General features: G+C 46.5%; 1 protein-coding gene across 5 annotated transcripts in view; it reads right to left on the reverse strand.

Moving 5' to 3' along the window:
- FAM168A (family with sequence similarity 168 member A) overlaps positions 1-10,521 on the reverse strand; it is a 224,211-nt gene extending 213,690 nt beyond the window's left edge. For 2 of the 5 annotated variants that reach the window (XR_012622175.1, XM_074816528.1), the window contains exon 1: positions 10,383-10,498. The gene's annotated coding sequence lies outside the window, so the exon portion shown is untranslated. Of the gene's footprint in view, positions 1-6,645; positions 6,663-6,725; positions 6,742-10,382 lie in introns of those variants that run through there. The other 3 variants (XM_074816531.1, XM_074816530.1, XM_074816529.1) reach the window with 3 other exon arrangements.
- Between the last annotated feature and the right edge of the window lie 2,284 nt (positions 10,522-12,805).

Below are 12,805 nucleotides of genomic sequence, written 5' to 3' on the forward strand. Positions count from 1 at the left end.
TCTTAATGAAATATCAACATAATGAAAACAGGCATCACTTAAGATGTTGATTTTTCACAAATACAACTTAGCAGAGGAAAAATTAAGGAATTTGCATATAGATGATCCACTTATATTCACTCACAAAGTTTCAAAGTGCTTTTGGGATCAAAAAGGAAATAGCTACAAAGAAGAGTTTGGAAAAGCTAAAACAAATCAGAGATTTAACTCCCCCTGCAATCAATGGGAAGATACTAGAAAAATTATTAAGCAACCTATATAAAAGCAAGTACGGGATAAAGCACAAAAATGAAACAACACTGACGCATCAAGATCAAATTGTGTCAAACGAAAATAGCCTGGTGAAACTCAATAAAGACAAGTGCAAGAGCAGCGTACACTGCGCAGGTGGAGAATAGCTAGCTAGGCTGCTGGACAAGAGAAAATAACCTAGAGAGTATGTTGTATCAGAAATTAATGTAAGTCAACAATACAATAGATTTAAAAAAAAAAAAAAAAAGAGGCAATTCAGATTGTTTTAATAGAGTGCCACATGGAAAATAGCATTACTTCATTTTATACAACGCTGACAAGGCCACAGAGTACCGAGTCTGTGTACGGAGAGAAGTAAACACATCAGAGTACAGAGGAAAGCTGCAAAAATAATAAAGAGATTTGGAAACAATATGATCCATGAGAAGAGATTAAAGGACCATGTTCAGCCTAGAGGAAAGAAAACTGAAGGAGAACATAACACGCTCCCATCAGTAACAATGGAGACAACAGGGATGGGTTATTTTGCACATCCTCTGGAGTGAAGCAATGTGTCTTTATTTGCCAGAGAAATAAGATATGGGAAAAGCTTTTCACTAAATTGGTTAATCACCCACTACCTAAGGAGGCTGGGTACCTCCTAAACTGGAAGATTTTAAGGAAAAATTAGAAATATATTTGCCAGGGATGCTCTAGAGACACTTCATCTTGTCTCAAGGAGGGGAAAGGACTGGAGAGTCTCCCAGGGTCTCTGCATTTCAGCACGAGAAGGTGCCTCAGAGGACCAGGCTGTTGAACCTGAGAGTCCTCAAAGAACCCTCTAAAGAGCCCCAACATTTCTGAGACCACGAGGCTTCATCTTCAGTATTTTTTGGAATGTAGGAGAAAATTTGGAAGACAAACATTTCTAACATGACAACATCAGGGGAGGGCAAAAAGAAGACTCAAGTAACTATCAGGCTCTGGACAAAATAAGGGAAAACTCAAACAGACTTGACCTAGACTTAAAAAGGACAGGAACAAAATTAATGACAGCGCAATGTTATGGAAAATAGGCCTTGTCAAACAAAGCAGCTTTCGTTCTTAGATGAGATTCAAAAGCAGGTTGATAAAGGTAACTGCTGCAATGTAACAGGCAAACTTTTGTTGAGCGCGACATCTTGATTAAAAAATTACCACCTCTTACTATGTCAACAAAGCACGCTAAATGGATTTCGAGTTGGCCAACTGACAGATAACTAAAAGCAGTCATCCGTGGAAAATGGCTGTCAACAAAGTTAGCTGTAGTAGGGTTCTGCTGGGCTCGATACGGAGCTGGGTTCTATTCACAAGAGGTCCATTATAGATCCGAAAATTAATATAATCACGGACAAGATCTGCGAATGGTCCTCTGGATGACAGATGAAGAGGACAGGCCCACCAGACACAGCAATTTGGACTGCAAAAGCCACTCAGATTTAAATACAGCCAAATGCAAGGTAATACATCCAGAAAACAAAATCTGAAAGCCAGAGACCCTGAAACAAAATCTGAGATACTGCCAGGCAAGAAATTGTCACTTCCCAGCTCAATGTCACATGTTTAACTTACCCAAAATAAAAGCTGAAAGACCACTCGATTACGGAACTGTGAGTTCCCTCCAACAGAAAAAGTTATTGGGTATCAAAGGACCCTTTAATTTAGCCAAGAAAAGGCTTTTGGAAGCAATAGTTAGAAACTAATTCAAATTAGGCCTTATTTTTTTAATCAGAGACAGTAATTACTTGCTGAAAATATATCAAGAGAAGCAGCAGATTCTTCATGACTTGAGATCTTCAAACTAAGACTGACTGTCCTGGTAGAAGGTAAACAGCAGCCCAAAATAAATAGTCATTAGGCTCCTTTTCCAGTGAAAATCCAAGTGGTTTTGAGGAGGTCAGTCTAATTAAGCCTTAAGCTCTAGGAGCCCTCTTCTAAGTCCATACAGAGAGCCACCAACACAGCATCTGAGCACATGCCAACAGCACACAAAGCAAAGCAAATCCATCTCCTGGGCTCTGCAGAGGGAGAAGTAGCACAGCATCTGACCCAACCTTGCTGTGCACTGTCAGCAAGAAACCTCCAGGCTCCTTTTTTCCATGGTGAAAACAGAGATAGTATATCTACGCACGAGGATCTTGCAAGGCTTAATCCAGGGAGGTCTGCAAAGACCTTCCAAGAAGCTTGGACAGCTGCAGGTCACCATGGTAGAGTCAGCATCAGAAAGGAAAGGGGTCACCACTTGGACCACCTTCGCAGTGGTGCTGTGGAAGAGAGGGAGAGAACAACATGCTTCGTGCTGGACACTTGGCTAAACGGCAATCCAGAAGCAACCAAGAACTCTGAGGGTTTTATGCCTGCTCTTCAGAAGTTGTTTGTAACATAAAATGAGGGCTTTGATTCACAAACCAGCAAAAACTCTAGATAACACCGATCTGCTGTAAAACTCTCCATCGTTTTACAAAGCCTAAAGCAATTTAAGCCATTATTTCTTGATGGTAACACGAGCAAACACATATGTAAAATCAAACTCCAGGAATTCTGAAAGAAAAGCTGAAACTCAGATCAGAACAGATATGATACCACATATATCTACTGAGCCCAAAACACGAGTCTACTACCACAGAAGGAGTCAGCTCAAACCAAGTATCTTCTCTACAACTTCAATTTGTGTGTATGCGTGTTATACACAGTGAAAAAATTCTTATGAAAAGAAATATTTTATTGAGCTTCCAAATTAGATCAGTTCATATTCAGAAGACTCAGCTATCCAGGAAAGTCAAGCAGCTGGGTTTCAGACGCCACAGTAGAAAGAAAAAGAAACCATTTCTCAAATTTATGGCACTGCATTTTAAGACTTCAAAAATTCTGTTGTGACTGTAAGTCAAACCAAGAACCAACCTGAGCTTTAACCAATTTCCCTTGCGTTGGTTTCACCTCTCACTTGCCCCACAATAAGAGGCAAGGATGACCGATGGGAGAGCATCTAGGTGACCCAGTTCTCGTGGCCAAGTGACCACCCTCTGAACACAGCACTGGCCACTCTAGGACAAGAGTAGGGGATGCGTAAGACAAATCTGATTTCTTCCTCCAGACAACCACAAGGCCAAACGGAATTCTTATTCTAGCTGCTGTTGAACCTGAAAAATATGTGAAATGCCGTAGTTTTTGCAAAAACCATTAAATGTCTCATTAAGTGATGACATACACAGGAAGCTGAAGAAAAATATTTGCAGAATAAACTACTACAGAATAAACGTTCATATAGGGACCTATTCCAAAGGAATTGCACTTGAAATGCTCACAAGCTTAATTCAAAATAGTTTCCAATGGGGACAAGTCCTTCGAGCCTGCCTGTCCATATAGACACTATATTCATCTTGGTTGAAAAATCATCAGCAATTGTAATGAGTGATCTTACTTTGTCCACCTAAATGGTAGGAGAAGATCAAACATGCTTAGAGACTTCCTTCAGTTAGGGCCAAGTATCTCTAGAAACATGTTACGCCAAGTAGTACCCATCTAGGGACATTTAAACAAGTCACCTCCAACTCTGTCCTGTCAATAACACAAAACAAGGTGTCTCGTGTAAAAAAAAAATATATATACATACACACACACACACACACATTTGCACACACAGAACACCATTAATTTAAAAACCTTGTATTGAACAGGATGACCCACAGAACAGGAAGAGACTTATCTATTGGGACTGAAAAAAGTCTTAGGAGTTTGTTATGAATAACCACATAAATCCCCTTGTCCATTAAAAAAGCAAGTTGTCATCGCCTACAAATTCAAGTAGGAAGAACTGAAAGGAAAATGGGGAAAAAGCAGACCACGCTCAGAACTTCTCACTACTCTCCAGGATGTATTTCAAACATCAAAATGATAAAACCCACACGTTATCAAATTTAGAGAGTTGGGTATCTAACGCCAAAGAAAGCAAAAGCCCAAATACTGTGCTTTAATTCATGGCAGATAAACTAAAGAGTCTGATGCCATAAAAGAGGCAGATCTTTTTTATTAAGTTCTACAGCAAATTAGAAGCAAGAAAAAAATCCCTGCAGAACCCAAACTGTTATGGTCTATTTTAACTTTTGCTGCAGTTTGCAATCTTTATCCATTTTATCAAAGAATTAGACATGCCTAGCAGGCATGATGGCATCTATTCTTTTTTTGCCAGTTTAGTTCTTTTTCTCTCATAAAATACTCTAAGCTTGTCTTCAATAATCCTCCCAAATCCCTAACCCTTGCTAAGACAAGGAAGGTAAAAATGTTCAGCCTACAAATACACTCCAGTATTAATCTTCCTATTGAGAAAGTTATCATATAAAAGCTATGATAAATCCTATTTTTCTGCTCTGACTTTTAATTTTCCCACCTTTCAGTTTTCCACGTAACCGTTTCACTCAAGGAGAGGAAGGAAAGACAGGGGGAAAGTACAGCCAAATACAAAACAGCGTTTCCAACAGAGGACAAGGAACGTGGTTCTTCAGCTTTTACAAATCCTACGGCGATAACCTCCTAAATGGTTTGCTGGAGAGCATCAACAGACCCACATTTTTCCCTCCCAGAAAGCACACAAGTCACTTGAAATTCCTTTGCAGTGCTCAGGGTCTTCAACACATCCATAGTAAACAAAACTCAGAGGAACTTTTTAAAAATTATTCAAGCCCCACTCACACTGTGAGGAAACCATCATCCTCAACAGAACCTCGTTCCCTATATGGTTCTTTAAAAAATAAACTATTATGCCATGAATGTCATCGTCATCACTTCCCTTAGGGTTCCAGCAGGAAAGAGGGAAGAAATAGAAGGTTTACTTCAATACAAGCACGACGAACCATGTCACCTGCTTTCAGACTGAGAGGCAATGAGAAAGAGATTTTAGAAAAATAGATAAATAACAAAACACTCATGTTTGAGTGAAGTTATATATTAAAAATCTATCTGGAAATGACTCCGATTTGTGTATTCATGTTCCTGCTTGGAGCCCAAGACCCCCAAAAAATGGCCTGGTTCTCAAAAGTTGCTTCATACTCAAGAGCTTCCACAAATTTCAGAAGATCTGCAAATGCTGGATATTTCCTAAGAGCTGGATCTTCCCTGACTAGGATCTTAGTTATGGGTCTGGGATTCTTGCTTCTGACACCCATCACAAAGCACACCTGCCTCTCAACAGAAGAAAACCCTGAAAATTCACAACTCTTTCTGCTGCTTCCGATTCAACCCAAGTAAATAAACACAAAATCCCACATCAAGATTATCCACCCGACAAAGCAAAGCATCAATACACCAGAACACAACAATACACAATATATACCCTCGACATGTTGTTCCAAAATCAGCGAGACGAACAAGCACTTACTTCCTATTGATTTTTACATGAGGGCCATCAACTACCACCCCCATAATATTTCCAAGCTCTTCCCCACCTGCTCCAAACTTCTCCCAAACTCCCTCTTTTCTCTGGGTTTGGCAAAGGACCACACGTCCTCCAGCTGCACGTGACCTAACCAGCCAGCGAGATGCTGTCTCCTAGAAAAATAAGGGGAACTGTTCCCTGGGTAGAAGCTCTGATTTTATTCTCTCCCCTCTGCCCAGCAGTCAACTTTCTCAAAACTTAAAAAAAAAAAAAAAAAAAGCTAGATTGTCTTCTACACCTATGCACTTTGATCCACATTTCAAAGGGCCAAAGGGAGTGCAGAATTACTGGTGGGCAGGTAGATAGTGTGGCCACATCACCCTTACCTCCTCAAGAAATCAGGTTTATATGAATTCGCATAAACATAGCAACACCACTGACATTTTCCTCTCATATTTAGGGATATCAATGTTTTAAACACCAAAATAGGAACAGAATGATTCAGTTGAGTGGAAGAACAAGAAGGTAACACAATTTAGTCACCTCTGGAGAACTGCATCCGTTTGACTGGCAGGTAGTCAAGTCACATGGAAGTAATTCTTGAAAATTTATTCCCAAAGAAATGACAGATTAAGAGCCAATATTTTTTAATTCAAAGACCTAAAAGACCGTCAACAGGCAAAAAATGGATAGGTGGATTTTATTTATTGTCACTGAAACAAAATTCTTCATCTATTTATTGAGAGATGCATGATGGCATACAAGAATCCAGTATCATCAGACGGGACTAATTGATTTGCATTTGAAATCAGCAAAAAAAATGCTGTTTATGTAGTTTGGAAAAATACTGTAGACTACAAGAACACTTATTCAATCATTCTGGATCGAATATTTCTACGGATGGAACATGATGACTTACGGATTTCAAGCAGCAAAATTGCATCTAATTGATTAGAAAGATCACGGTACATTAAGAAACGAGACCAACGTGAATGGTTACGAACCTCTCCTTCACAGCCAGCTTCTCCTCAGACACATGATCTCGCCCGCAAATAAATCAAAGACGCCACTGTACAAAAATTACCTCGTTTGCACTTTGAAAGCGATGCGAGAGTCACTCCTCCCCGAGCACGCTGGCTAATAACACAGTTCTCTCGGGGATGCTTCAAATACTTCTTTGTCGTACCAGCGTTGGGAGGAGGAGATTGGCAGGACATCGTACGCCTCTCGCCTCGTGACAAGGGTCAGTCCGAGCACCTCCACGGCGCGAGGAGACGGCGCTCAAGCATCCACAGAAGCCCGAGGAAAAGCCAGCCGAGCGGAGCACCGTCCAGCCGCACGTCAGCGAGCGCGAGGGGAGCTAATTCGGGACCGAAACGCACACTTAAGAACGCCGCGGTTTAAGGAGAGGCTTTATGAATTGCAGAGGAAACAGAAAGTACACGGAGCACTTGTGCTACGGAAAGGGAAATCGGGGGCCTCTGCAGATACAATCAAGCCCAAAAGGCATGACTGGAAGACAAATGAAGATCATAATCCGGACTGAAGGAAAGAGTGAGCTCAGAAAGGAAGATATAAAAGTTGTATTTCCCTTCTGACAGCCTCATCAACTGCTACCAACCGCTTGAGCTGGAAATCAGCAGAGCTCCTGGGTGGAAGCGTGGAGGTTTCTAACTACCAGAGGATAAAGGTCTGAAATACTCCTCTGCCACAGGCAGCAGCAGAAAAACACCTGGGTTTAAAATAAGATTGAATTATGTTTAAGCCACGGTCGCTGGCTTTCACGGCAGGTAGGACTTGGTGACCCAGGAGCTCCATCCCAGCTGCGAACATCCTGCTTCCCAGAAGAGGAGCCAGTGCCAATCTCACGGCGGTCGCCTTTGAAAACTTACCAAAAGCAGACACTAACCTGGATTAAACACGTTTCCCTCGCCTAAAGTGGCTGCATTTGCACCTATGCATCCAGACCGAGGTTCACAAGCTCTTCTAGACAGATCAGATTGAGTCAATTTAGACTCAATTTAATTATCCTTTTAATTATGGTTTCAGTTGAGGTACTGAAGGCCTTTCACAGAAATGCTTCTCCGAAACATTTTCACTTGCCTGAGAAATGTTTTCAGGAACACCAAGAGCAGTGTCACCTTTCTCTTCTGTTTGTCCGCGTTATCTGTGCGGTGGGTTACCGATACAGGGAGCATGAAAACTTAACTGCAAAGAAGGGTTTTAAACCCCTAAATAGTTCACCTACTGCAATGCAGACTTATCATTGAATTTGGCAGATGAATATCACCAAAGATCAGAAAGGATGTCTACAGTATGTTCTCCCTAAATGACCATATCCCATAGTTATTTCACATTAATTTTGAAGCAATACAGGTGTATCATTTACGTTTCTCACTCCAAGCAATATTTCCCATTACTGAACAATTCCAAAACACCTTCATGGCATGCAGTCATTTTGCTTCCCATCCCTTTGTTCCAAAGGAGAAGGGTTATATATCTACCTCTCCAAAAATGTGTGTCTTTACTAACAGCCAGAGATTTTCACCTGCTAAAGAGTATACAAAAAAACTCACACACCTGAACAATAATATCTGAAATGCTTAGCACACATTCACTAAAATGAAAGGCCACTATAAGCACATCATTTGGGAGAGAGAGATTCCTTCTGAAAAATGTAAACATTTGCTTTGGTAAAAAAAAAAAAAAGTTTAGATGCGTAACTAGGTAAGTTGATATTTGCAACTTCCAGAACAAAAGTTAATCAGATTTAATACATATTTAATCCAAAAAGTACATTGCTAACTGATACCAGTCCTTTTAATGACTACATACATCTAGCATGAATAAATATTCACACCATAATTGTTGGCTGGGGTTTTTTTTAATGTACTCAACCATAAAGGTCAAGAGAATCCATGAAACAGTTAAAATTCAAAATCAAAATCAGAAAGAACTAAAAAAAAAAAAAGCATTTCGCCTCCTAATACTAATTTTCTTTTTCTTTACATTGCTCAACATCACTCCTCAATTTGAGTTCTAATCAACAACCACTTCACAGTTAACATTTCATGAAATAATGCAGTTGATGCAATCAAGTCCAGCAAAATGTTTCCCTAAAGATGTTTCCATCATTCACATTCCTTAAAAAAAAAAAAAGGGGGGGGGGGGGGGAAAAAGCTTTAGCTTCCTTCATCGCTGTTTAACAGCAAGAATAAACACACCACTGCATCTTAAATCATATTTTGATTAAAACATAAATAGAATCACTTGGGGTTTCTTTCTGGTTAGGACAACATGCCTTTGTCCAGGAGAGGGGGAAAAAAAAAATCGTCAACCTGCTCATTTTTCTACATTTGACAGTATTCAGCTCTAAATGAATGCCTTTTGAATGAAATTCAGTCTATGGAAATACAAGCCATAACCTGAAAGCTTATCATCACAATGTGCGGGGGGGGGGGGAGGGGAAAAATCCCCCCCAAAATCCAACACAGTACAAAACCTTTTTTTGATAATGAATATTTATTTCATTTCCATACTTCGAGGCTCCTCTGCTTTCTATAAAGGACTGAAGCCAAGCACCTTTTTGGCATTATTAACCCACAATATAGCAATGGGCTTCATTGCCCTGAAAACCACAATGCCAGTAACAAAGTAGTCAAGCAATTATTACCAAAAATAAACCCCCAAAGAAAGAAAATAACGACCCCTTTCATAAAAATGAATAGAACACACTATTTTACATAGCCAGAAAAAATAACGCCGCCTTACATTTCACAACCTTGCGCTCTCTGCTTTCAGGCTACAGATGTTACCCGCTGACATCCCCCCCTCTCATCAAAACTGGGCCATTTTCAAACCCCCCGCAAAGGGGAGCGGGACGGGGGAGACGGCCACAACTCGGCCCTTCCCATCCCATAAAGTTGCTGGCGGGCTCGTTAATATTCCCCTATATCGCTCCCGCCGTCGTCGTCCCCACGTGCCCCTCTCGATATTTTCGGTGGGGACGCGGGGAAGCGGTGGCATCCCCCATCTCTGGGGGTGCACCCCACAGCCCCAAGCCCCACACCGACATCTCCTGAGGGTTCAGAGCTGGACACACGCAGAAGAAAATCACCCGTGAGCCCGGTCACTCCATTTCCCTTCTTCCACACGAAGAGAAGGTGAAACTTGGCTTGGACCCGGCGGTGGCGGCTCCTTGGCGGGTTCTCCCTGGACCCAAGCACCCCGAAAGGCGGCTGGTGAGGGGACCCGAGGCCTCCCCCGACCCCCTGCCCATCGCCGTGCCCCCCACGCCCAAACCTGGGAGCGTCGAGCGCACTCATCCCCCGTGGGGCTGAAGACAAATCCCGCCACCGAGGCTGAGGGAGGACAACAGGCTCTGGGGGGGCAACAGGCTCCGGGCGCTGGGTCTCCCCCCCCAACCAGGGCGGTGGTCTCCCCTTCCCACCGGCTCGGGCTCTTCTGCCACGCGTGACCCTCACCCTCGAGGGGGCCACGTACAGCCCCGTGCTGAGAGGATGCTCCCCCCCGCCCTCCTCCCCGCTCCCCTCCACGGCCGCCCCCGGCCCTGTCCCCTCCGGGGGGACTCGCAGCCAACACCCCCCCCGCTCCGTCGTCGTCGTTGTCCCCTCACCGCCCCCCCTCCCCTCCGCTGTCACCCGCCGCCTCCCACCCGCCGTCCACAGCCCCCCCTCAGCGCCGCCGCTGCCGGCCGCCCTCCGGGGGTCCCCCCCCTCACCTGCGGCTGCTCGGGCGGCGGCGGCGGCGTCCCCTCTGCCGGTGCGGCGGCGGCAGCGCGCTCCCCCTCCTCCCGCTGCCTGCTCCGCGGCTCCTGCCTCTGCCCGCAGCCGCCAGCCGGTGGGGGAGGGGGCGGCGGCGGCGGCGGGCGGGCGAAAGGGGGGGGGGGGGGGGAGTACCACCAGCGGGACCGTTACAGCCGCCGTGAGGACTACCGCTCCCGGCATGCCCCGCGCGCCGCCGCCGCTGCTCAGCGCCGGCCGCCCTCCGCGGGGCACGCTGGGTAATGTAGTCCTCACGGCGGGAGGGGAGGGAGCTAGGGCCCGGGCGGGCGCGGTGCACGCTGGGAAGGTGGAGTGCGGCCGCGCTGCCTGCTGGGAGCTGTAGTGCGGCGGGGCGCTGTGAGGGCGGGGGAGGCGCGAGGCATGCCGGGAGTTGTAGTGCGGCGGGGCATGGCGGGAGTTGTGGTCCGGGCGGGCTGAGGGGAGGCCGCGGGCCGTGGCGGGGAATCCCCACCGGGCCGTGCAAGGCGGGGTTCCGCCGGCCCCGGAGACGGTCCCGCGGGTCGCCCGGTGAGAGCCGGGCCACAGGCCCGCGGCGGGAGACGGGGGGAGAGCCTCAGGGCCCGGCCTTGGCCTGCTCCCCCCCCCGCCCCCAGCGACTCCCACCGCCTCCTCCTCCTGCCGTGGCCTGGCTTTGCCCCGTCTCCTCACACCCCAAACCAGCCCCTCGCCCCTTTCCCCGCCAGCAGCCCATTCTGCTGCACCCCCCCCGCAAAAAAAAAACAACCCTCCTCACCCTCCCTCTCCAGTGCTGGCAGCAGTGGGGTGCAGACCCCAGCCTGGGCCTGCTCCCTTCCCTGCTGAAACCCTGTGCCCCACATTCGGGGGGGGCAGCCACCCCCTCAATATTTGGGGAAGGCAGGTGCTGGTCCCCCATGGCCCAGGAAGGGGGAAAGGGCCCTTCTCCGGGAACTCCAACGAGCACTTTAATTTTTCATGCAGGAACGAACGGGTGTGAAAAATTCACAGGAAACCTTCTAGGAGGGACCAGCAGCACCCACTGGTGTACGCAGCTACGAGGTGGGTGCAAACCCTCACTGCAGCTCAGCGGCCTGGTTTTAAGGCGGGAAAGGAGTATTTTGGGGAAATGCTGGTATCTGGGAGGTGGAGAATTAAATTCCTATGGGTCTTCACCCAGGGTCTGACACCAACAGGGGTGCATCCCCAAATCCCCTCCTCAGTCTCTCACAACACTCATTGCTGTTTGAAGGATTTTGCTTTTTGTGAAGATTTGTGCTGGTGATTCTGTTTCCCGAGCGACTGATGTCGAACACCCCCCTGTGGAATCAGGGAATTGGGACAGGGGTGTCCCAGGGGTGGCAAGGGTTGTACCCGCACTGCTCGTTTCAGTTTCTCACCCCCCCCCTGCACATGCCAGAGTGTTGTGAAAACTGTGTCAAAGGAAACATTTCTCCTTGCACGTTTCTCCCACAGGGTTCAGGATGCTGGTGGCACCGTGCTCAGCCAGAGTGATGCCCAATGGTGTAAAAGGAGCCTCCAGCAGGATTTGGGGGCTCTTTAACAGCCCACCGTGGGGGTTTTATCCCCCCTGCAAGCCAGGTACCGACCCGTCCCAACAGCAGATGTGTATTAGTAAGAGAAAGAGCAAAAGTTGGGGTGTCCTCACCCGTGACTCTCCCTGGGTTCAAGCACAGGGACAGCGGGTCTGAACCCCCAGAGCTTCTGTCCATCTGCCTCCACAGCAGGAGGAGACAGGGGAGACCCACTGGGGGAGACGCCAGTTTCCTACGGCACATGAGACATGGGAAGAGTTTCAAAAATCCTTTGTTTCATACCCAAAACCCAAGGCTTTGGCTGGGATGGGGGGGGAGGATCTCCACCAGGCACCAAGCCACCGCTCTGTGACAGCTTCTTGCTGTAACAGTCGCCCGGGTGAGACACAGACAGAGCCCAGCTGGAGGAAAAACAAACTGGAAGTTTCAAAGTCCATCTCTTTTACTGAGCAGCACCCGACTGGTATGGAAAATGGGGTGAAATCTGTGATTTGGCTCCCCTGAGCGAGGCGCCGAGTCTGTTCCCACGTTGCATCCTCTCCCCTCTTCCACCTGAGCAGCTTCGCCAGCTGGAAATAACCTCCTGGCTCCTCAGGTCACTGTTTCCACCCAGCATACCCCCAATTTATTCCATCTAACCACAAAAAACACCCCAGTTTGCAAAAAATAAATAAAACAAGCCCCCAAAAATCCCACACCAGCATCATCTTCTTTCCCAGAGGAAAGCAGAGCGATTTGGGGGCACCTTTTACCGGTCCCGCGTTCGATTTGCAATCCCCGACGCTGCCGGTTCAGCCCATCCATCGCAAACACGTGGGCTGCGTTGATGTTTGCTCCCTGGGGGTTTT

This window comes from Strix aluco, chromosome 2, assembly GCF_031877795.1.
Source record: "Strix aluco isolate bStrAlu1 chromosome 2, bStrAlu1.hap1, whole genome shotgun sequence".
Classification (NCBI taxonomy): Eukaryota; Metazoa; Chordata; class Aves; order Strigiformes; family Strigidae; genus Strix; species Strix aluco.